This window comes from Rhinopithecus bieti, unplaced genomic scaffold, assembly GCF_001698545.2.
Source record: "Rhinopithecus bieti isolate Rb0 unplaced genomic scaffold, ASM169854v2 scaffold_27898, whole genome shotgun sequence".
NCBI classification, from domain to species: Eukaryota; Metazoa; Chordata; class Mammalia; order Primates; family Cercopithecidae; genus Rhinopithecus; species Rhinopithecus bieti.
The window spans coordinates 765563-788681 of NW_016812636.1; the positions used below are offsets into that span (position 1 = coordinate 765563).

Sequence of the window (23119 nt, forward strand, 5' to 3'; positions counted from 1 at the left end):
ACAAAGAGGAAGACTTTACAGTGTTTTTCACTTTTGTCTATGCTGAGTCTTGTGCTGTACTTCAGTGAGTAACGGAAAAATAAAACAAAGAAAAAAGATGATATTGCCTCTAAAATATTGCCTGCTACTGCTGGGCGTCTACCCTTTTTCCATGTCATTAGCAGTTGTTTAATTATGCCAACAACATATCTGCCTCTTGGATAGATAATTATGCCAGTTAACTTCTTCTGAGCCTTCAGACATGCAATTTATTATGACTACATGGGAAGGGCACTGCTGCCCTCTAAAATGTAAGTGTGCTCTTGAGTGAGCTGAGTTCTCTCAAGGATGTAAGACCCATTGCAAAAGATTAAGCATATACAGTTCCAGGATTGGAATGACAAATTTTATGTCTCCTAAGAACTATAACTTTGTTGGATTTGCAAGATTTTGTGTAAGCCACAGCATTTATAAGACAGGCAATATTCATTCTTGAGAAAAAATTTATATTCTCTGGCAAATGCTGAGCAGAGATTTGTTAGGGGAGCCTATCAATTGAAAAGTGTGTAAATATTGGCTACTTACATTTTATCTAAAATATGCCATCCTCAATTGGCATTTTTGCAACAAAGTTCTGGAAGGCACTAATTTGTGCTGTATTTGGAAAATTGTATGTGGAATTCTATGTATGATACATATCAATGTATATGTAACCTAACTTGGGGCCACTTTGACTTTTTAATTTTTAAGGTAATCAGTTGACACACACACACACACACACACACACACAATGCACACATATATAATGGTAGCATGTATTTTACATAAAGTAATCCTATAAAAATTATACTGATATCTTTCACTGTTCTACCTAATATGGTAAAGTCATAGACTGAGCAAGTTAAACAAATCAAAATATGATTATTGGTGGAGAGCAACTCACGTGTAAACATTAGTTTGAAAGATTAAATTCCAGATTGTGTCACAGGGTAATTTATATAAGTGTAATTATACTTGTAATTACATTTTCAAGTATATATATATTCTATAGGAATAATTGGATGTAAATTTATTAATTTTATGGTTAATGCAGAAACATCTTGAGTCATTTCTATTGTGATTTTTAGTTATTAACTATGGTTTATTTAAATATATACATCCAATTAATAAAAAAATTTAGAATCTATCTAAAACATATGAGATTTTCAGATAAGTGGCAGTAAGCCCTGAATTCAAGGCATAAAGGTCACAAGAGGAAGCAAAGGGATTCTCAGAGAGTCTTTAAAAGTTGTGGTTTGAGAACAACAGGATTTGGGGATTTTTTACACTTCCTGGCTATTTATTTGTGATTGTGCGTTGCTGCATAAATGACAATGGAGAAAGGATAACTTTTTAAAGGTGTTTTTCTAGAGAATAACCACGAAGAAACAGAACATGTAACTAGCGGGAACCACCATTCCTGTTTATTTCACTTACCCACCTACTAATCTAGTAAATATGCATGGAATGCCAACTGCATGACAAGTACTATGCTAGGGTCTAGGCAATTGTGAATCAAAAGATACAAAGGTCACTGCTCTCAAGGAGTTTAGAAGTAGTGGGAAAACAGAAACAAATGTAAAATGGGATTCTGCTGAAGATTACAAAGAAGAGGTACGAGAGCTGAATCAGGAAGACCAGAGAAGGTGCCCCTGAAGGAACTGACACTGACATGGACTATGGAAGTAGAAGATGATGATCAATCAAAAAGTTCAATGATCTTCAGGCAGAGAAGCATGTACAAAGGTGTTCTTGCTGTAGGGATTATGCCAAGCAACAACAAAATAAAAGAAAACAACTGCGTTGCTTGTATTCATTGAGGGCGAGTGCCTAGCATAATGCAGATGTGAGATAGTCTACAATTTCTTGTAAAGAAATTGAAGAAAGAGCTAGAAAAATGTAGTTAATTATCTTAGGTCTATTTTTAATATCTGCCTGTCAATGCATGATGAAAGAGTGAGTTAAATCATTTGCTAAGTATTAGAATTTCCTCCTACCCTCTTTCTTATTCTGTTGACTTGAGGGGATGTATTCTTCACACTCCCACCATGGGGGGTTCATCGTATCGGTGGCCCCAGAGAACCTTGCCTTCCAGTATCCACACCCTTGTGTCATCCTCTCTCCTGAAGCCTGAGCAGGTTCTACGGATTGTTTTAACTAACAGAATGTGGTAGGAGTGACACTCTTCCAGTTCCAGTCCTTCTCCTTAAGAAGAAGTGGCAGCTTCTACTTTTGCATTCTGGGGAACTCTGAACTACCATGGATGAATCCTTTCTCTCCTGCTAGAGAGACTACCTGAAGATGGAGAGGATGGGAAATGATGTGGAGGAAAAGCAAGAAATTCCACTAAACAGCAAGACCTGAGGTCTGGATATACAATCCCAATCAAGTCCCAAGCAAGGATTTTAGAAAAAGTACTTTATTTGAAAAGGGGAGTCTAGGAAGCATAGTCAGGGGAATAAGGAAGTAGAAAAAGGAAGGGAAGAAATCTGTAAAGGGTGCTTTACTGAACAGATTTCATTGAAGGCAAGTAAAATACAATTCCTCTCATAGGTCAGGGAAACAGCGTAGAACAATACCTCACTGTTTCCCCGTCCAAGAGCAGAAAGGTGTTCTGCATCCACCAAATTACCACACATCATTGGTGAAGGGCTGCTCCTGGAGTCACTAACCCTCTGACACTTTCAGCTTGCCCTAACAAGGGCCAAGTGTGCCTCCATACCAGAACTCCATGAGCAGGCAGTCACAGGTATTTAAGGAAAACAGTCTTTCCAGGATTAGTAGGTGAGTGCTGATTAAATATCACAGAGCTCTGAGCAGGCTGTCTTCACTGTGAAACACAAACTTCATGTGACATGTGGCATGTGACAATGTTTATTTGGCCTATTATCCCATCTCTAGCCTAGCTCCCAGCACATACAGCTGAAAACATGCTGAAAATGTGAATATTAACAGTTAAATTTGACTTTTCTAAAAAGGGTATGTGTTACATTCAATGGGCTTGGTAAATATTAGATACTAGAACTCATTGGGATAAAATTGAAAATGTTGATTCTGTTCCAAAAAAAAAAGCCAACCAAGATCCCCTTGTCCTGCCAGAACTACAAATTTTGTGCTCGTTTTCACAAAGCTGGTGCTTGGCTGTTTTATATAATATTAAGGCACGATTTTAGTTACTTGGATAGAGAAAAGTTCTAGAAGAGTCTCTAAGACGGCCAGAATATCTGTTGTACTATTCTTCCTTTGCCAACATTCTGGTAAACCCATTAATAATATGTCTCAGTACTTGAACTACTTGAAATGGAAATGGCAGAAATTTAAGACCAACATTTCCTGGTCTTTAATTCAAAGCTTTTATAAAGAAACTGTTGGTCAAAAGAGTATCAGATATTTGGAAGAAGAGAAAAGCCCCTCATTCTTGAAAAGTTGTATATTCAAAACCAGAGGGAAGAACGGTAGTTTTCAGGAGAAGCAGATTGACAGCCCCAGAGTTAAACACCTGCAGAATGAAGCTCGGTTCAGTGTGGAGCTATTACGTTTCCTTGTTACATTCAGTGTGTCCATGTTCATTCCATCAGCAGTTGAATAAAAACTGTGTGAGTGTGTATCCTCCTGGAAGAGAGCAAGGGAGTCCATTTGTATCGGGAGACAATTCTCCCCTTACCTCTTTTAACTAGATGAAGAAATGCAAATTCAATGTCAAGCCAATTTTCATGTTAATAATAAGGGGAATAACTTGAAACTTCTTGCTCTAGGCTGGATTGTCTAATATCCAGTCACAGCTGCTAGACTGGCTTTGTCCCACACAACCTGACTTTCACTCCTTAACAGAAAACTTTAATTGTGTTAGTATCTGGCTTTAGTTTAGTAAATGTGCTACATTTAAGGGGACAGAGGAAGGAAGAAAGAAGCGAGAGAGAGAAAGGATCTGAGATCAGGACATAGGGCAGATGGCAGTTGCCTTAGTGGTGTCCACCCCTTACTTGCCTTTCAGGAGAAATACAGTGAATAAAATGGCCAAAGACCATTTTCTCACAGGGCAGAAGGAAAATGAGTAAAGGCTCTGGATAATCCACAAACTGAGGACCTGAGTTACTAGTACTTTCAGGAGTTATAGAGAATACCTCAGAACTCAATTGATTTCTTATTGCGAAGTGGTATATTTTTAAGAATGATGGGACAAAAAATCCTAAGGATCTGTTGTGTTCATCTGTGTCAAAAACTACCCCAGTAACTTCTCCCTCCATATCCTAAATTAATCAGGATGCTCTCAAGGATGTGTCCCATAAATCTCTCCAGAGACTTCTTCAGACATTTCTAGTTTTTTTTGTTTCTCAAGCGGAAAGACAGCAGAGCATAAAACTACCATGCGTTATTCTTTTCTGTTATTTTAATGGAGATGGCTCTTTACTGGTGGCTCAGGGCGGTACCTTTCCCAGAGCAAACGCTGTAGAAGTACAAGCAGCTCACATTACAGTGGTTCTCCTTTATCCATGGTTTCACTTTCTGGTGTTTTGGTTACCTGAAGTCTACTACTGTCAGAAAATATTAAGTGGAAAATTTCAGAAATAAAGAATTCCTCAGTTTCAAATTGCATGCTCTTCTGAGTAGCATGATGAGATCTCTCATCTTCCCACTCCATTCTGCCCAGTTTGTGAATCACCCCTTTGTCCAGCGTAGCCACACTGTATATACTACCCACTCATTCTTGTTATCGGAGCGACTGTTGCAGAATCTCAGTGTTTGTGTTCAAGTAACCTTTATTTTAATTAATAATACTTTACTAATAATAACTGAATTATTAGTTACTGTTACTCTCCACTATGCCTAATTTATAAATTCGGCTTTCTCATAGGTAAGGGTCTTAGTCTGTTTGTGTTGCTATAAAACATGAACCAAAGCTGGGTAATATATGAAGAAAAGAGGTTTATTTGGTTCACAGTTTTGCAGGCTTTACAAGAAGCATGCACCAACATCTACTTCTGGTGAGGGCCTCAGGAAGCTTCCACTCATAATGGAAAGAGAAGAGGAGCAAGCATCACATGGCGAGAGAGGAAAGAAGAAGGAGAGGGGAGGGAGGTGCCAGACTCTTTTTAACATTCAGTTCTCACAGGAACTAATCAAGCAAGAACTCACTCATTACCTGCAAGACAGCAATAAGTCATTCATGACAGAGCCACCCCCATGATCCAAATACCTCCCATCAGGCCCCACCTCCAACACTGGAGGTCATATTTCAACATGAAATTTGGAGGGGGTGAAAATCCAAAATGTATCAGTATGTGTAGGAAAAAACATAGTGTATACAGGATTTGGTTCCATCCATGGTCTCACGCATCCACTGAGAGTCTTAGGATGTATCCACTGAGTTTAAGTAGGGACTATTTTACTAGTGCTGCTGCTACTACTGCTCCTACTATGATGGCTACTACCACAACTACTGTAAAAAATTATCCGAGTGTGTTATAGAACTTGAGGTAAGAGTCACTTAGGTCAGCATGCTTTATATCCCTGCTAAAAATGCCCTTTCTCCAAATGCTGCAGGGTCTACCACGCACAAGATAATCACTAGAAAAGTGAAAGCACAGTTTAAATGTCAGCTTCAGTCCAGTTTTCTTTAGTGGCCACCTGCAACAGAATCATCTGAGGTACTTCTTAAAAAGGCAACTTACTGGGAACTATGTTAGACTGACTTCATCAGAATCCAGAATGGGGCTTATGAATCTTTCATTTAAAGGAATTTTCCAGATATTTCTTGTTGAGTAGAAAATTTGAAAACTTCTGCTGGTCTTTTCTGGAAAAGTTACACATCAGGTTTTGACCTACTTTGATGGAACTTGTGGCAGAATGTTCATACACCAGAAACGGTCAAACATTTCTCCAAATGTTTTTAAATTTTAGAAAATATTATTAAAATTATTATTATTATTTTATATGGAGTCTTGCTCTGTTTCCCAAGCTGGAGTTCAGTGGCACGATCTCGGCTCACTGCAACTTCTGCCTCCTGAGTTCAAGCCATTCTCCTGCCTCAGCCTCCTGAGTAGCTGGGATTACAGGCATGGGCCACCACGCCCTGCCAATTTTTGTATTTTAATTTTTGTATTTTTAGTAGAGACGGGGTTCACCATGTTGGTCAGGCTGGTCTCAAGCTCATGACCTAGTGATCCGCCCACCTCGGCCTCTGAAAGTGCTGGGATTATGGGCGTGAGCCACCGTGCCTGTCCTAAAAATTATTTTAAGATAATTATATGTGTATTTAAAAACTGTTAAATATCTTTAAAAATCTAGTAATCACAAGATGCAACGTAACTCATAATTGCAAATATTTACCAAAAGGTTTGTATTAGTCCATATTCATACTGCTATAAAAAACTGCCCAAGACTGAATAATTTTAAAGGAAAGAGGTTTAACTGACTTACAGTTCAGCATGGCTAGGGAGGCCTCAGGAAACCTGCAATCACGGCAGAAGGCGAAGGGAAAGCAAGGCGTCTTCTCACATCTTCTTCACAAGGTGGCAGTAACAAGTGCCCAGTGAAGAGGAAAGGGCCCCTTATAAAACCGTCAGCCTTCGCGAGAGCGCAGCCACTACCACGGGAACACCTCGCGAGAGCGCGGCCACTACCACCGCGGGAACACCTCGCGAGAGCGCGGCCACTACCGCCGCGGGAACACCTCGCGAGAGCGCGGCCACTACCGCCGCGGGAACACCTCGCGAGAGCGCGGCCACTACCGCCGCGGGAACACCTCGCGAGAGCGCGGCCACTACCGCCGCGGGAACACCTCGCGAGAGCGCGGCCACTACCACGGGAACACCTCGCGAGAGCGCGGCCACTACCACCGCGGGAACACCTCGCGAGAGCGCGGCCACTACCGCGGGAACATTTCGCGAGAGTGCGGTCACTACCGCGAGAACAGCCCGGGGAACCACCTCCGTGATTCAATGAGCTCCCACCAGGCCTCTGCCTTGACACATGGGGATTGTGGGGTGACTGACTCTTTAATTCAAGATGAGATTTGAGTGGGAACCCAAAGCCTAACCGTATCAAGGCTTATCTGCATTTTTTCACTGAACTGGGATTATAATAATCCTATAGTTGTTTTTACCCCTTTTTTACTCAAAATATATGGTAAATATTTACAATCTTACTAAAAATTTTCCCACACACACAACATTTGTAAAGGTTTTATGCCATTTCCTCAAAATTATATGCAGGCATTTAATAAACACCATTGTTAGATAGGCTTTTTTGTTTATTCCCTGAGGTTTTTTGGAAATATGAAACATGCAGAATCAACATTCTTTATTACGTCCTTTTACTTTTGAAAACCGTGAAAATATCATTATATACTCTTTACAATTCCATGTTACAATCACAGACTTCAGTTTACTAGCAAAAGAAGGGAAATATATTTTCTAAGTAGTTAATCCATAGAATAAACGTATTTATTACATAGTCCAAGTAGATTATATAAGTCATATTTCAAAATTAACTTTCTGAAAAGTATAATTGTACAGGGAAGTGTGCATGAACCATCAAATAGAAGAAACTCCAAATTGTCGACATATAATGGAAAGTGTGTATTTTCTAATGTCAAATGGTATCGTCACTTGAGATGGAAAACAAGCACAGAGAAATGAACCTATAGCAAAACTAGGGAAGGAAAAAAAGCTGAGGCACTTAGTAATATTTTAGTAGATATTCTTTTTTGTTTAAAGCCAAGGCAGCTTCAAAATATTCTCCTTTATGTGATAAAAAATGATTTTCCAAGCTGAAGGGGTTTTGAAACAGTCTTTCAAGATGAACCACTTTCCAGAAAATTATCTTGTGCACGAATATGGAGGGCAGCAAATTTAAACTCATATGAATAGTCAATGTAAATATGCACACTGAGTTTGTCTTGAGAGAGCCGCTCTCTGTACTTCGAATGCAGAGATCTGATATATCTTGCAATTGATAATGAGTTTTAATACAAGGAAATGACCAAAACATCCGCAGTGTGCTCCTGGTTTCCTGAGAGAAAAAGATATATCTGAGATAATGAGCAGCAAGGCCAGTTCACCAAGGGCAAAATCCCTACTTTTGTCCTTCCTGGTTAAGGGCTTCTGTGATACCCCAATGAGGAGAGACTGCTGATTGACAGCAGGTTGTTATCTACCCACAATTTTATAATTTGCTTAATCTATTTATGATCTCTGTAACTCTTACTAAACAGTTCCATGGATATTCCTTTCATAGCCATTATAAAATGTAGGCTCCAAGAATCCTTCCAAACATTTTTCAGAAGTACATAAAATTGTTGGACCCAACTAAGACTTGCTTCTAGCTAAGTTTTATTAAACCCTTACTCTGAACCAGACTTTACATTTGTTAATCCATATATTTCTCACAATAATGCTAAAAGGTAAACCTAATTATCCCCCATTTTGCAGATGAGAGCTCAACTCCAGGGTAAAGTACTCACGGCTGTGCTAGTAAGAAGTGGTGGGATCACTAGTGAAAGGCAAGTCTCAATCACTGTGTCCCTATTCCTTATGAACAAGCTGGACCCTAGAAGAAACATCAGCTTTGAGACACTACATTTCATACAAGGGATACATTCTTACCAAAGCAATTTATAAATTGTAAAGAACAATGGAAATACAAATTTCAGTTAAAGTCAATTTTTGAATGATTTTTTCATTCACAAATTATTAAAGAGGAATATTTTGACTTTTTCATTCATGTAATGAACAGGGTTCTCAAAACATATGGAAATGTCCCCTTAGTAGAAAAGTGTTTTGATCTTACCAAAATTATGTATTTAAAACTATGTATAAATGATATACAGTACATGTTGTACTGTTATGTATTTTTTATAAATTATATCCAACAATGAAAATTAAAACGGATGCAGTGTATGAGCCAAGTTGAATTTTTTTCTCTCTCTCTCCTTCATTTTACAGGGAGACTAGACCATTTTACATACTCCACTGTGTAGAACACTAGAATCGATTTTTAGCATTCACAATACACTTTCTAATGGGAAAAAGATGCTAATCATGGGTGAATGTAAAGAAAAAATTCATGCCTGAGATTTGCTACCCTACATGCTGGGGTGGGGGTAGGTCTCTAAATTTATATATTTCATAAGAGTTCTCTTAACCAGACTCGATTTAACTGGGGTTTGCAGGATTTCCTAGAGCTGCTGAATGTGCATGCTTGATTGGCAACTCTCTAGCTACAGTTCCTGCAGTTAGAATTGTATACATATCAAAAATCAGTCGTTTGTTCCCCTCAAAACAGTGTTTAAGTGTTTTGCATTATCTATGATATAGTCTTTAGATTTTACTTCTGCATCAGTGAAACTAAATTAGGGAGCACCAAATAGGGCATTTACATTGAAGAGAGTCTTTAAATACTGGTTCAGCATCATTAGGTTGCTCATAAAGGAATCACAAATAAACATTTTAGAGAGGTTGACTTTATTGCGTATATTGGATATTTACAACATAGTAAATATTCCACCTGCTTATATTTGCTGCAAATATAGAGATGGAAAAATGTTTTTGACCCTGGAATAAAGAAGCAATAAACAGCTTTACACTACATTAAGTACAAAAGTGAAGTTAAGGAGTCTGATAATTGGAAAAGTCATTTATTGAAATAATCTTCATCAAGAACATTGTTTCTATTGTAATACCAGATAATATAAATACCCAACACATCAGACGTTTGGAAAAGGGGTAGGTAGGTCTCTTTACAAGTGTTCTTAGCCCTGGGGTTTTAAGTTTTTCAATGCTGATAAAAGTAGAAGACTGGATAACCAAGCAAAAATGGGTTCTGGAAGAAAGAATTGCCTAAGAATATAGGTGTTTACAATAAACTCTAAGTGAACAATTAAAAGAGTGAGAAATTTCAGGAAATTGTGATGTTTAAGATAATTCTCACCTTTAATAAAGTTTTATAGCTAATTGAGATTTTCACTTTCATAACTAATTTTCAGTCATAAAATTTATCTCTTCTTTTAATCAAAACTTATTTTTTTCTTAACATGGTTTCTGAAATTTTAAAGTAAAAGATTTTAAATCTGGCAGAAAAAAGATGATGAAAATTTTAATTTATTCTATTATGTGTGAAAAGGTGGGAGTCCTGCTATGTTTCCCAGGCTAGTCTCGAACTCCTGCACTCAATTGATGATCCACCCGTATCCTCTCCAGTAGCTGGGATTACAGGCACATGCCACTGCACCCTGCTCATGAAAATTCTAAACAGTTGGCTTTGTGATGAAGTTACATGACTTTAAATATTACTGACATTTGTTGAAAGTATTTCTTGCATTCAATGTTGAGTTATTCTGTTAATGAACACATACAAAGAAGATGAAACACTAAAAAAATTTGCAAATTTCAAATGCTTGCATTTGAAATTTTTTTTTATTTTCAGTGCTTTAAAAAATATTTTGACATGTTCAAAAACTGTGTGAATGCATTTTTATTAGAGATAGGTTTTAAAAAATTGTAATATATCTGTGATATGATTCATAATAAGCCAGGTTGTCCTGTGGTAGCATACAACCACAAGATTTGAGTGGCTTTGGATCACAAAGGTTAATTTACCTCTCATTTAATGTCTACAATGGCCACAGATGCCTTTCTAGGGAAGTTGTTCTCCATGTTGCCATTCGGGGTTCCAGGCCTCTTTAGTAAGTCGTATAACAGGATGAAACACTAGGGAAGTAACACAAAGTTCTTCACTGCTTTCATCTGAAGGCGACACAGGTTACTTGTCATACAGCTGACCAGATCTGTCACGTGGCTAGTCACGTGGACTCTTCCAGTTGCACGACAGGATGAGAATGAGGTCTCTTTGTACTCATAAGTGATAAATAACTGAATATTGGTAAATACTAGCAATGTCTACTTACATGAACACAAACAGCATTATTTGTTCCTGTTTTTGTAGTGGTTAGACAGTAGCATAACCCTTCTTTTGATTCTTAATGCCACTTATCTAGACAAGTTGGAAAATGTATTTTGATTGCTCTTTTCCTAGGAAATCTTATCATAGCTGTTCAATCATTAATTTCTAATAATATTCCATATTTGCCATCTGTGAAATTAATTACTATAGAAGATTTCATCAAACCATGACCTAAGGTGTTGTTCTTTGAATTATTTAAAATTTTGCTGGGCAAAAGCAATGCTGTTTCTCTTCTATCAGCTGCCCCAGGTGAATGGGGGACAATGATGTGACCTCCTACTCTGCAAAGAATTTCTATTTCCATTAAGCACTTTGAGGCTAGGGAAAGACATTTTATAAATCATTAAATTATTGTAATGCCATAGGCATTTGGGTTTCTAAATTGTTAGATTCAATCCCTATTTCACTGAAGTCAAAATAATAATGTTGGAGAGAGGTGTAAGCATGTATGAGTGAGCAAATTCTTTCCTGTGGATCATAGGGTGTGAAAATGAGTAGAGGGAAGATGAGCAAAGGATTTCTTAACAAACTGGAAAAAGCTCCTCTTAGCTGCAAGAAGGTTGTAATATGATCAAGAAAGAGGAGGACCTGTTTGCAATTTTTCCTTGAAAACTCATATCTACCAATTATTTATCTTTTTTTATGTTAGATTTATGTTGGTAAGGTTAGTTAAAGACCAAAGTTGTTTCTGGTTTGTGTGTGTGCGTGTGTGTGTGTGTGTGTGTGTGTGTGTGTGTGTGTGACTGAATTCTAATGTATCTGAGAATATAAATCAAAACTTGCAAAGGTTGGTCTTTCTAAATATTCCCCTCAACCCCTAATTCTTTGTTGATAGAATATTTTATTGTTATACTATTAAACCTAAGAAATATTTGTATTACTTTGATTTTCTCTTCCAGCTTATTTTTAAAATATCGTAAATTCAAATAAACCTTTTGAGTTGGTAATGTGACCTGCCAAACATGTCATGGGCATGCAATTAGTCACCTTTGAATTTTAAAAAACAGCTTACCCTAATTATCCCTAAAAAATGTATCTGTGTTTTGTAATATATCATTTAGTAGTTACTATTTGGTACTTGGTAGGAAATCGCTCCCCAATTAAACCTTGATTCCTGAACAGAATGAATGTATGAATTGACTCTACTACAGATAAAGAAAATAAGGCTTAGAGAAATAACGACATTTATGTGGAGTTGCAGAGCCCAAAAAGTGCATGAGTACCTGTCTGTTGTCGCCTGGGCCATGCTCATTTCTATGCAATTTATACATGGTTGTTTCTCCAAGACACTAAAATTGATGCAGAAGGAGATTGTCTTTCAGCAAATTTGGTTAATATTATTCATCTATTAATTATCTCACCCGTTCATTCATTTACTTAAGAAACCTTTTGTGAGTACTTATTGGAAATCAAATTCTGGGAATCCAGAACTGTCCATTTTATTACTGCTATCAAAAGCATACACCATAACAGAGCTGTTTTAAAAAGTTTGAAGTGCTAACTGAAAAGTGGAAAGAAATAGGAATAATTTGTTTGTTTTGCAAAAGTTATTGGGTCAAAACTTACTTTAAGCAAGAGAAGAGTAATTTTACTTTGTAAAATTGGAAAGGAGTTGAAGTTGACGTTTGCCAAAGAAAGCATCATTAGCATAGACGGAAGTGTGCGTGATGAAAACATGTAGGAAATCCAGGCATCTGTTCAACCTCAACTGATTGTAACTCTGTGAGATTAAAAGAAGGTTGGAGATCAGGAGAGCACAGTGGTTAGAACGTTGGGGTAAGATCAGATTGAACACTAATTTCATCCTTTACTGACTGCTGAATTTGCACAACTATTTAACTTCCTTAAGTTCCAATTTCTTCATTGTAAAATGGTGTTATCTTTCCCATCAAGTGTATTCAATGTGAGGAATTAATTAAACGTAATTATACAGAATTTAGCCCAGTGCCTGACTCACAGAAAGCACATGTTAAGTAATTTTTTAAAAGACTGAAAAAGCCTTTTATCACTATGACAAGAGATCAACAATTTAGGAATATACATAGAATGTGTAAATACCATTGCTATATGTTATATGTATATAAATAAATACAGAAACAGTACATATTTATTTGTTTAAGGAATTTATTAAACAGGCAAAAATTATTCAACGTTCTAGAAAACAACCTTGATGTAACCTTATCTTCACACACCTACTTAAAAAATAAATAGAATGTACTCAAAAGAATATTCCTTTGGTAGGATATTGCTGATTGGTATAAAAAGGAAAAAAATTGTGGTCCAACTAGGTAAAATAAAGTTAAAATGTTTTCTTTACTAAATGACATATTGCAGTGTTTAAGAAAAACATAAAGTATACAGTGCTTCACAAGTTTATTTCACCATGGAATGTTTTCATTGTAGGATATTTCATGTCATTTTGTTGCCTAATACTTTGGAAAATTATGTCTTAGACATTTAGTGCTATCCAGCTTCATTACTTTCAAAAAATTGAACTAGAATTAGTTTGGCACTGAGCTAGACTTCATAAATGTTTCATTTTATCCAATGAATGTATAGCATTTGACAGCACAAAATTAAACCACCATNTTAGACATTTAGTGCTATCCAGCTTCATTACTTTCAAAAAATTGAACTAGAATTAGTTTGGCACTGAGCTAGACTTCATAAATGTTTCATTTTATCCAATGAATGTATAGCATTTGACAGCACAAAAATTAAACCACCATAGAAAAGAGAAATACTTCATTCTCATTATTTGTTTTATAATTGTTTCTTTTTCACATGGTGTCAGTGTTATCCATTCAATTAAATTTATAATTTTCATGCTCTTCTTTATTTTGAATCTTCACTTAGAAAAAATAAAAAGAATAAAATAATAAAATGCATTTTTATTGGTTCTCATTCCAATTTCTGAAACAATATATAGTTAGCAATTTAAAATTAATTATCCTCCATATATTTGCCTATTGATTTATTCATTCCAAAATTTAGAAATTAGACAAAGTTTTCTTTCCTCTACAGTAATCCTAGTAAATGTTATGCATTACTGTAATCCTATAAGTAGATTTAAAATTCCCATACTTTTTTTGACCAGTTCTACTTTTCATGCACATTCCTTTCAGCGGAAGGGAAAAATAAAGAAAGAAAACACATGGTAAGCACATAGACAGGAATGATCTCATTCTAATATGCCAGTGTCCACATTGACTCATAAGTTCATTAAATAAATGAATATTAGTGTTTATTTGTCTGCACGTCATGTCTGGCTGTGGTGTACATTATACCAATTCTATTTTGGATTGATTGCTGACAGAGAAATCATTCATTATGCATGTGAGGAATTAAGTCCCAGAGACGTAATTTTTTCAGCTTGACTCTGTGAATATGCAAAAAGGCTGGAGTCTCTTTGTGCTGGAAATAAGACAATGCATGTCTCATTGGCATGCTTAAACTACATACAAGTTATAAGCATATGTAGTATATTGATAGTTATCAATGCCTCCTTTGAGGGTTAGTTATGAGAAAATGTGATATTCAGTAAATGGACTAGTACCTAACAGTAGGTGTTCCAGTCTTGCCAACTGCAGTGCCATAATTTGTTCACTATTAATCTGTTGCTGGATAAATGTTGCAACAGCAAAGATACAACTCCCATTAAACTAGGAGAAGTTATATAGTTACACTGATTTTGATAAATTCAGGTAGAAATGTAATGATATTCTATGGTTTTGGTCATTTTTTATTGTTCTAATTATATCATCAATCATAGTTCATTCCAGTTGTGTATGTTATTGAATTATAACCACTGTTTTAAAACTCAGATTTCTCAAACTGACTAATGCAATTAATTAATAAATTGAGGGAACAAGGCAGCCAAGATGAGATCAAAGTACCAGAAGGTGCTTTACTTCGGTGACTCAGACCTGGGAGCAGGTTTCCGGAGCCTGTCTTTAAGATAGTGGTCGGATTCCACAGTTGCCCGTTGGCATATGAATCACATGATGGAGTGATACTAAATCCATCAAGTAAGGTGCCTTTACATACTGCTTTTAAAAGTTTGTCAGCAGAAATTACAACCCCATCAATACATGCAAACTCACATCTAATAAATTCTGCATGTTTAAAAGTTAAAAAAAAAAAGGTTTGTCATTTGGCTGAGCTTTCACATAATCTTGACCAATCTGAATATCCTTCATTTCAGTCCATTTTCATGCTGCTCGTAAAGACATACCCAAGACTGGGAAGAAAAAGAGATTTAATTGGACTTACAGTTCCACATGGCTGGGGAGGCCTCAAAATCATAGAGGGAGGCAAAAAGAGCTTCATACTTGGTGGCAGCAAGAGAATATGAGAGAAGCAAAGGCAGAAACCTGTGATAAACCCATCAGCTCTCATGAGACTTATTCACTACCACAAGAATAGCAGGGGGAAGACTGGCCCCCGTGCTCAAATTACCTCCTTATGGGTTCCTCCCATAACGTGGGAATTCTGGGAGACACAATTCAAGATGAGATTTGGTGGAGACACAGCGAAACCATATCATTCCGCCCCTGGCCCATCCAAATCTCATGTCCTCGTATTTCAAAACCAACCATGCCTTCCCAGTAGTCCCCCAAAGTCTTAACTAATTTCACCATTAACTCAAAAGTCCACAGTCCAAAGTCTCATCTGAGACAAGTCAAGTCCCTTCTGCTTATGAGCCTGTAAAATCAGAAGCAAGCAAGTTACTTACTAGATACGATGGAGGTACAGATATGGGGTAAATACAGCCATTCCAAATGGGATAAATTGGCCAAAACAAAGGTGCTACAAGGCCCATGCAATTCCGAAATCCAGCGGGGCAGTCAAACTTTAAAGCTCCAAAATGATCTCTTTTGACTCCAGGTCTCACATCGAGGTTATGCTAATGCAAGAGGTGGGTGCCAATGGTCTTAGGCAGCTCTGCCCCTGTGGCTTTGCAGGGTGCAGCTTTCCTGGACTGACATCAAGTGTCTGCAGCTTTTCCAGGTGCACGGTGCAAGCTGTCAGTGGATCTGCCATTCTGGGGTCTGGAGGATGATGGCCCTCTTCTCACAGCTCCACTAGGCAGTGCCTCACTAGAGACTGTGTGGGGGCTCAACCCCACACTGCCCTTCCACACTGCCCTAGCAGAGGTTCTCCATGAGGTCCCTGACCCTGCAGGGAACTTTTGCCTGAGCATCCAGGCATTTCCATACAGCTTCTGAAATCTAGGCAGAGGAAGTTACCAAACCTCAATTGTTGACTTCTGTGCACCTGCAGGCTCAACATCACATGGAAGCTGCCAAGGCTTGGGACTTCCACCCTCTGCAGCCACAGCCCAAGCTATATATTGGCCCCTTTCAGCCATGGCTGGGGTGACTGGGACACAGGGTACCAAGTCCCTCAGCTGCATACAGCTCGGGAACCCTGGACCTGGCCCAGGAAATCACTTTTTCTTCCTGAGCCTCCAGGCCTGTGATGGGAGGGGCTTCTGTCAACATCTCTGACATGACCTGGAGATATTTTCACCATGGTCTTGGGGATTCACATTAGGCTCCTTGCTACTTATGCAAATTTCTGCAGCCAGCTTGAATTTCTTGGCAGAAGATGAGTTTTTCTTTTCTATCGAATAGGCAGGTCGCATGTTTTCCAAACTTTTGTGCTTACTTTCCTTATAAAACTGAATGCCTTTAACAGCACCCAAGTCGCCTTTTGAATGCTTTGCTGCTTAGAAATTTCTCCGCCAGATACCCTAAATAATCTGTCTCAAGTTCAAAGTTCCACAAATCTCTAGGGCAGGGGCAAAATGCCACCAGTCTCTTTGCTAAAACATAACAAGAGTTACCTTTACTCCAGCTCCCAACAAGTTCCTCGCCTCCATCTGAGACAGCCTCAGACTGGACCTTATTGTCCGTGTCACTATCAGCATTTTGGGCAAAGCCATTCATCATGTCTCTAGGAAGTTCAAAACGTTCCCACATTTTCCTGTCTTCTTCTAAGCCCTGCAAACTGTTCCAACCTCTGCCTGTTACCCAGTTCCAAAGTTGCTTCCACATTTTTTGGGTATCTTCTCAGCAAGACCCCACTCTACTGGTACCAATTTACTGTATTATTCTGTTTTCACACTGCTGATAAAGACAAACCCAAGACTGAGAAGAAAAAGAGGTTTAATTGGACTTACAGTTCCACATGGCTGGGTGGCCTCAGAATCATGGTAGGAGGCAAAAGGCACTTCTTACATGGCAGTGGCAAGAGAAAATGAGGAAGAAGCAAAAGTGGAAACCCTTGATAAACCCATCAGATCTCATGAGACTTGTTCACTATCATGAGAAAAGCACAGGAAAGACCAGCCCCCATGATTCAATTACCTCCCCTGGGTCCCTCTCACAACATGTGGGAATTCTGGGAGACACAGTTCAAGTTTAGATTTGGTGGAGACACAGCCAAACCGTATCAGGCTTCTTCAAATAGCGCTGGTGCTGTATACACCATCTGTGAGATGAATACAATGTACCCTGTGTTGGAGCTCAAAATGTATAAATATTCCTGAATTTATATCTGGCTTTGTTATTTTATACATGCATTAAAACACTTTCCTTTTGGCTTACTCCTCTTCGTTTGCTTGTGAGTTTGGTTTGGGACACTTCTTTTCAGATATACTTGGTTATGATATAATATGGAGACTAGAGATAAAAAAATACACCTCTCAATGCAATGTGGGTAAAATTTGACTTATTTTCCATATCCTAGTGATTTATACATATATATATATATACACACACACACACAAATATATATATAGAGAGAGAGAGAAATGTAGATGCAGATGCAGACTTATAAAATTTCAGCAGTGTAATATTCATTAGAAAGATGAATAGCAAAAAGAAATTATTAAAGTACATCTACCAGGTGGGCGCAGTGGCTCACGCCTGTAATCCCAGCACTTTGGGAGGCCGAGGCGGGCGGATCACGAGGTCAGGAGATCGAGACTGTCCTGGCTAACACGGTGAAACCCCGTCTAGACTGAAAATACAAAAAAATGAGCCGGGCCTGGTGGCGGCGCCTGTCGTCCCAGCTCCTCGGGAGGCTGAGGCAGGAGAATGGCGGGAACCCGGGGGGCGGAGCTTGCAGTGAACCAAGATGGCGCCGCTCACTCCAGCCTGGGCCACAGAGTGAGAGTCTGTCTCAAAAAAAAAAAAAAAAGTACATCTACCTGTAAAATCTATATTTCTTTCTATTCATGTATCAAAGAATTATTTCAAAGTACCTAATTTATATGAAACCCTTTGGAGGCTGTAGTATAGTTGCTTACATCTTTTTCCTTTAAGTGTTATGGTAACTACTATAGACTTTATTCAGCCCCAATGTTCATATCGCATTGCATGGTATAACAAATAGCTACTAGTACTACATGGCATTGTTACTAAATGCCATTGGTATGAAGTCATGAATTGGTCCTAAATTTTCTGTAAAAGTTCTTTAATGTAATAAGACATATATTCTATTGATCTTTAAGAGCAGCTACAAATTGTCACATTATTGGAATTCATCTTGTGGTTAATAAATAAAATATAATGAATAAAAGGTAATAAAAACATCATCATATTCCCACCACATAGTTTTATTTTGAAGGCCTTTTTATCACTCATTGCTGTAAAAGTATCATTTAAGTTCAGTTTCCTCATCTATACTATGGCAAAAATAATAACTTCTCCAAATATGTGGTTTAACAAATGAACAAATAAAAAAGAAGAAAGCATGTCAAGCCATTTTGTCACCCAAAGAGAAGTATATGCATGTAAGAATATTACTATAAAAAGAAGAAAGCTTAGAAAAGATATCTTTATTTTTTTCTTAACACAAAGAAAAATGTTCTCTAATTATCCTCCATTTCTGGGGCCTTATGTTTATGCTTATTTTTTCTTATGACGGTGTTTTATAAAGAGTATTTACATTTATTTAAGAAAAACTGAGCACAAAGTTGCACTTTGTGGCAATAATATATGGATAATTTACCCCAATATTTAACTTACCAAAACTTAGCAGTAAAAAAAAAAAACAGGAAACCTGAAAAAACCCATAAATAGCGAAATATTAGAAAACCTATCAAGGCAAGTCGTTATATTAACATATTCAAAAGAAAAAGAAACATGATCATTTCAAAATAACAGGAAAGCTATACGTGTGCAGTAAATATTCTTTGTAAATGGAGGCTGGACATAGTGACTCACTTTGAACGGATAGAATATAGACAAGTGGTGCTTTGTGACTGCTAAGGGTAAGTCATAAAATGAAGGACTTTCTTCTGGCTCTCTTGCTCTCTTGGTTGCATACAGTGGGACCAACCAGCTGACATGTTGTAAGGACATTCAAGCAACCATGAGAAAATTACCTACTGGATAGGAATTGAGGCTCTTCACCAACAGTGAACAACTTGCCTGCCATGTGAGTGAGCCAGGTTGAAAGCAAATCCTCTGGTCCAATTAAGCCTGCAGATGACAACAGCTCCAGCCAGTTTCTTGACTTCATAAGAGACTCTGAGCTAAAACTGCACAGCTAATCCACTGCAGAGTTTCTGACCTGCCCAATATGTGAGAGAGAATACATGCTTACTGTTGTTTTAAATCATTAAATCCTGGAGTAATCTGTGATGCAACTGTAGATATCTAAGAAAAATACCAAGACATGTTAAGTCCTAGTGATTAAGACTATGATAGCTGTCGATTAATAAATAAATAGAACTATGGAAAAGAATAGACAATACAGACATAAAGCCATGCATCAATAAAATCTTAATGTATGTCAGAGTACCACTGTATTAGGCCATTCGTGCATTGCTATAAAGAAATACCTGAGACTGGGTAATTTATCAAGAAAAGAGGTTTCATTGGCTCACAGTTATGCCGGCTTTAGAAGAAGCATGATGTTGGCATCTTCGCGGCTTCTAGGGAGGTCTCAGGAAACTTACAATCATGGCAGAAGGTAGGGGAGCAGGTATGTCACATGGCCTGAGTGGAGCAAGGTTGGGGGTGTCGGGGAGGTGTCACATACTTTTAAACAGTCAGATCTCACAAGATCTCACTATCATGAAGACAGCACCAAAACATGAGGGATCCTCCCCTATGATCCGAACATCTCCCAGCAGGCTCTACCTCCAGCACTGGGGTTAGAACTCAATGCGAGATTTAGGCAGGGACAAATATCTAGTCTATATCAACCACTATTATAGTACAATAATAAGAGTATTAGGAAAATTATGATGAAAATATGGAGAAAATTACTGTAATACAATGCTAAAAAATAATATCTATGTGGCTTAAAGATTTAAAGGTAAAAAATGAAGCTTTAAAACTTTAGAAAGGCCGGGCGCGGTGGCTCAAGCCTGTAATCCCAGCACTTTGGGGAGGGTCCGAGAGGGTGGTCACGAGGGTCAGGAGATCGAGACCCATCCTGGCTAACATGGTGAAACCCCGTCTCTACTAAAAATACAAAAAAACTAGCCGTGCGAGGTGGGGGCGCTGTATCCAGCTACTTCGGAGGGCTGGAAGAAGAATGGCGTAACCCCAGGGAGGCGGGAGGCTTGGCAGTGAAGTGAGGTCGGCCACTGGCAACTCCAGGCTGGGGCGGACAGAGCAAGACTCCGTTTTCTCAAAAAAAAAAAAAAAAAAAAAAAAAAACTTTAGAAAAAAAAGGCAAACAAATGGTCTTTATGACTTTGGGATAAAGAGAAATCTTAAGAAAGGATGATATTTAGTGTTATTTAATTGAGCTTCATCTGCAAATATTTCAGAACAATTTCTTTACAATTTCTTCAAAGCTCTTGGTAAGCAATGAAATTTATCACCTATACTTTGAAAACAATGTAGACCTAAGTAAATGAAAATTTTAAAGTAAATAAATTAATATTGTTGCCCCAAATCCTAAGTCCATCCATTTTAAATATTTTTTCTTTTTGTGCCCTGTGGCACATTTGTGCCATCCTTAGTTGTTTAGAAGCCTTTTTTATTTAAAAGTAACAAGAGCAAGAATAAGAACAAAAACTTTAAAGTAAGCATAAAAGGACCAGATTAAGTCCCTTCAGGTTTTTCATTTCTTTATCTAATCCTCTTTCCTCTTCCATCCCCACCAACAACCTCAATCACATCTAAACTCCTGAGTACACACATCATATCTGCAATTTTTTGTGTCTATATGTGACTCAAATAGCTCTTTTTTGCTTTTCTCAGCTTGGCTGAATCCACTTGGAATTTTCAAAAGTGATTTTATCAAAGAATATTGGAGAAATAAGTAGATAAGTACAATGCAAAAGCATAATAATAAATATTTGCAAAATGTCGATTTTTCATTCTAACATGATAAAATTTTACATTCAAGTGTAAGCCTTCAGGCTTACTCACCGAGTTCTTTCCCCTCAATTTCTAATTTGAATTTTCACAGTTTAGAGCAGAAACATTCAACCTATTTTTTGATATTTTATATTATAAGAAAACAGTACATATACACATACACATACATGCATGTATATGGACGTGTGTATGACTAAAACAAATTATTCACAAAGTAATGTGCATTACCATCAGGGATGCATTGAGTTTTTTTAATGTTAGTTATTACTTGCTAAATTTATTTGATAATACAGTTATAGATTACAAAGATCAGCAATTTTATTTTAAATAAAAAGAATAAGATATACTATAAAGGGAAACACCAGAGTGCGTCACAGGGAGTAAGAGGAAATATAGTTTGTTTATTTCAGCTGTACTTTATGCATAAATGTATGTAAGTATGTGTGAAAGTATTATGTATTCACACTACGGCATGATGTAAATTATCTGCGTTACTGTCAGTCATTGTCAGAAAAGTTTGTAAGTCACTGGTTGAATTTTCTTCGAAGAAAGCCCTTTTTCTTCTTTCAATCAGTTTTTGGCAATTCTTTATAGTGCTACCCTTTGTCCCTCTTTGGACAAGTTTTACACTGCCTAGCTTAAGTAAATTGGCTAGTTCATGGTTGTTTACAGCCCTAGCATCCACAGGCCCGGTCTGAACTGTGCACAGGTCCACTGACTTTGCCCATCACCACATCACATGGCTGTACTCCACTTATGACAGCAGGGAAGTGGAGGCTGTGACCAGGAATTTACTTCCATGGGAATAGCATGGCCTATATCCAAGACTACTCCAGCTGGGGAAACAATGAAAGCACCTGAGGCTCAATGGTATAGGCAGGATCAAGTGGTATGGGGTGACCTGTGATTGGGTAGGATACTGCGCACCCCTGGCCACTCAGATATGCCTTCATCCTTTTATGGTATTTGAATTTTCAAGGTACCCTAACTTCTTCCCTAGAAAGAGAAGACAATTTCAACCCTTAAAGACAGCGGTCACTTGCATTCTCCTAACAAATCTTAAAAAGTGTTCCCCCCCAAAAAAAATAACAATAAATAACAATTAAAATAACAATAATATAAACTTTACCCTTTCTCTAGCGGAAACGAAATAACCAAAATATAAAAAAACTAACTTTTCTGTGGAAATGAGGGAAAGCTTAGTTTTCAAGAAAATTTAGTTTTCAATAATTTTAGTTTCAAGTTTTCAAGATTAAATGGATATTGTAGTTTAATTAAGGAATGCTGTACACATCACCATATACACAAATCCTTAGGCTTATCAAATCCTTTAGGCCTTTTGAAATATTATTCCTCAGTATCCTATGACTCTCTTAGATAAACCGTTTCTTCCATTCATCTCTATACAATCCCAAGTACTATCTTCTTTACAATCCTTATGAGTGTCTGTAACTTTATTCATTCATTTATTAATTTATTTGTTTCTAGTCTTTTTCAAAAAGAAAATAAACTCATCAAGAGAAGGTATTCTATTGGTTTGATAAACAAGCACATGAATTCCTAATGCCTAGATTAATGTTTGGCACACAGAAAAACTCAAGAAATATTTAGTACATGCATCACAATTTTATATTTTGTTGAGGCACAAGAACAAAGTTTATTGAAGATAGAAGACATCTACAGGAACTGGTTTCCCTTTGTATTAGGTTTTATCCAGCTATCTTAAGATATGTTTCTACTGGGAGAGTTAGTTCATGTTAGTCAAAAGTATATGTGAATGTATATACATG

General features: G+C 37.4%; 1 long non-coding RNA gene across 2 annotated transcripts in view; it reads right to left on the reverse strand.

Annotated features, from left to right (window-relative positions):
- LOC108545123 (uncharacterized) overlaps window positions 1-6578 on the reverse strand; it is a 67064-nt gene extending 60486 nt beyond the window's left edge. For both annotated transcript variants that reach the window (XR_001890049.1, XR_001890048.1), the window contains exon 1: window positions 6439-6578. This is a non-coding gene — a long non-coding RNA (uncharacterized LOC108545123). The remainder of the gene's footprint in view (window positions 1-6438) is intronic.
- Between the last annotated feature and the right edge of the window lie 16541 nt (window positions 6579-23119).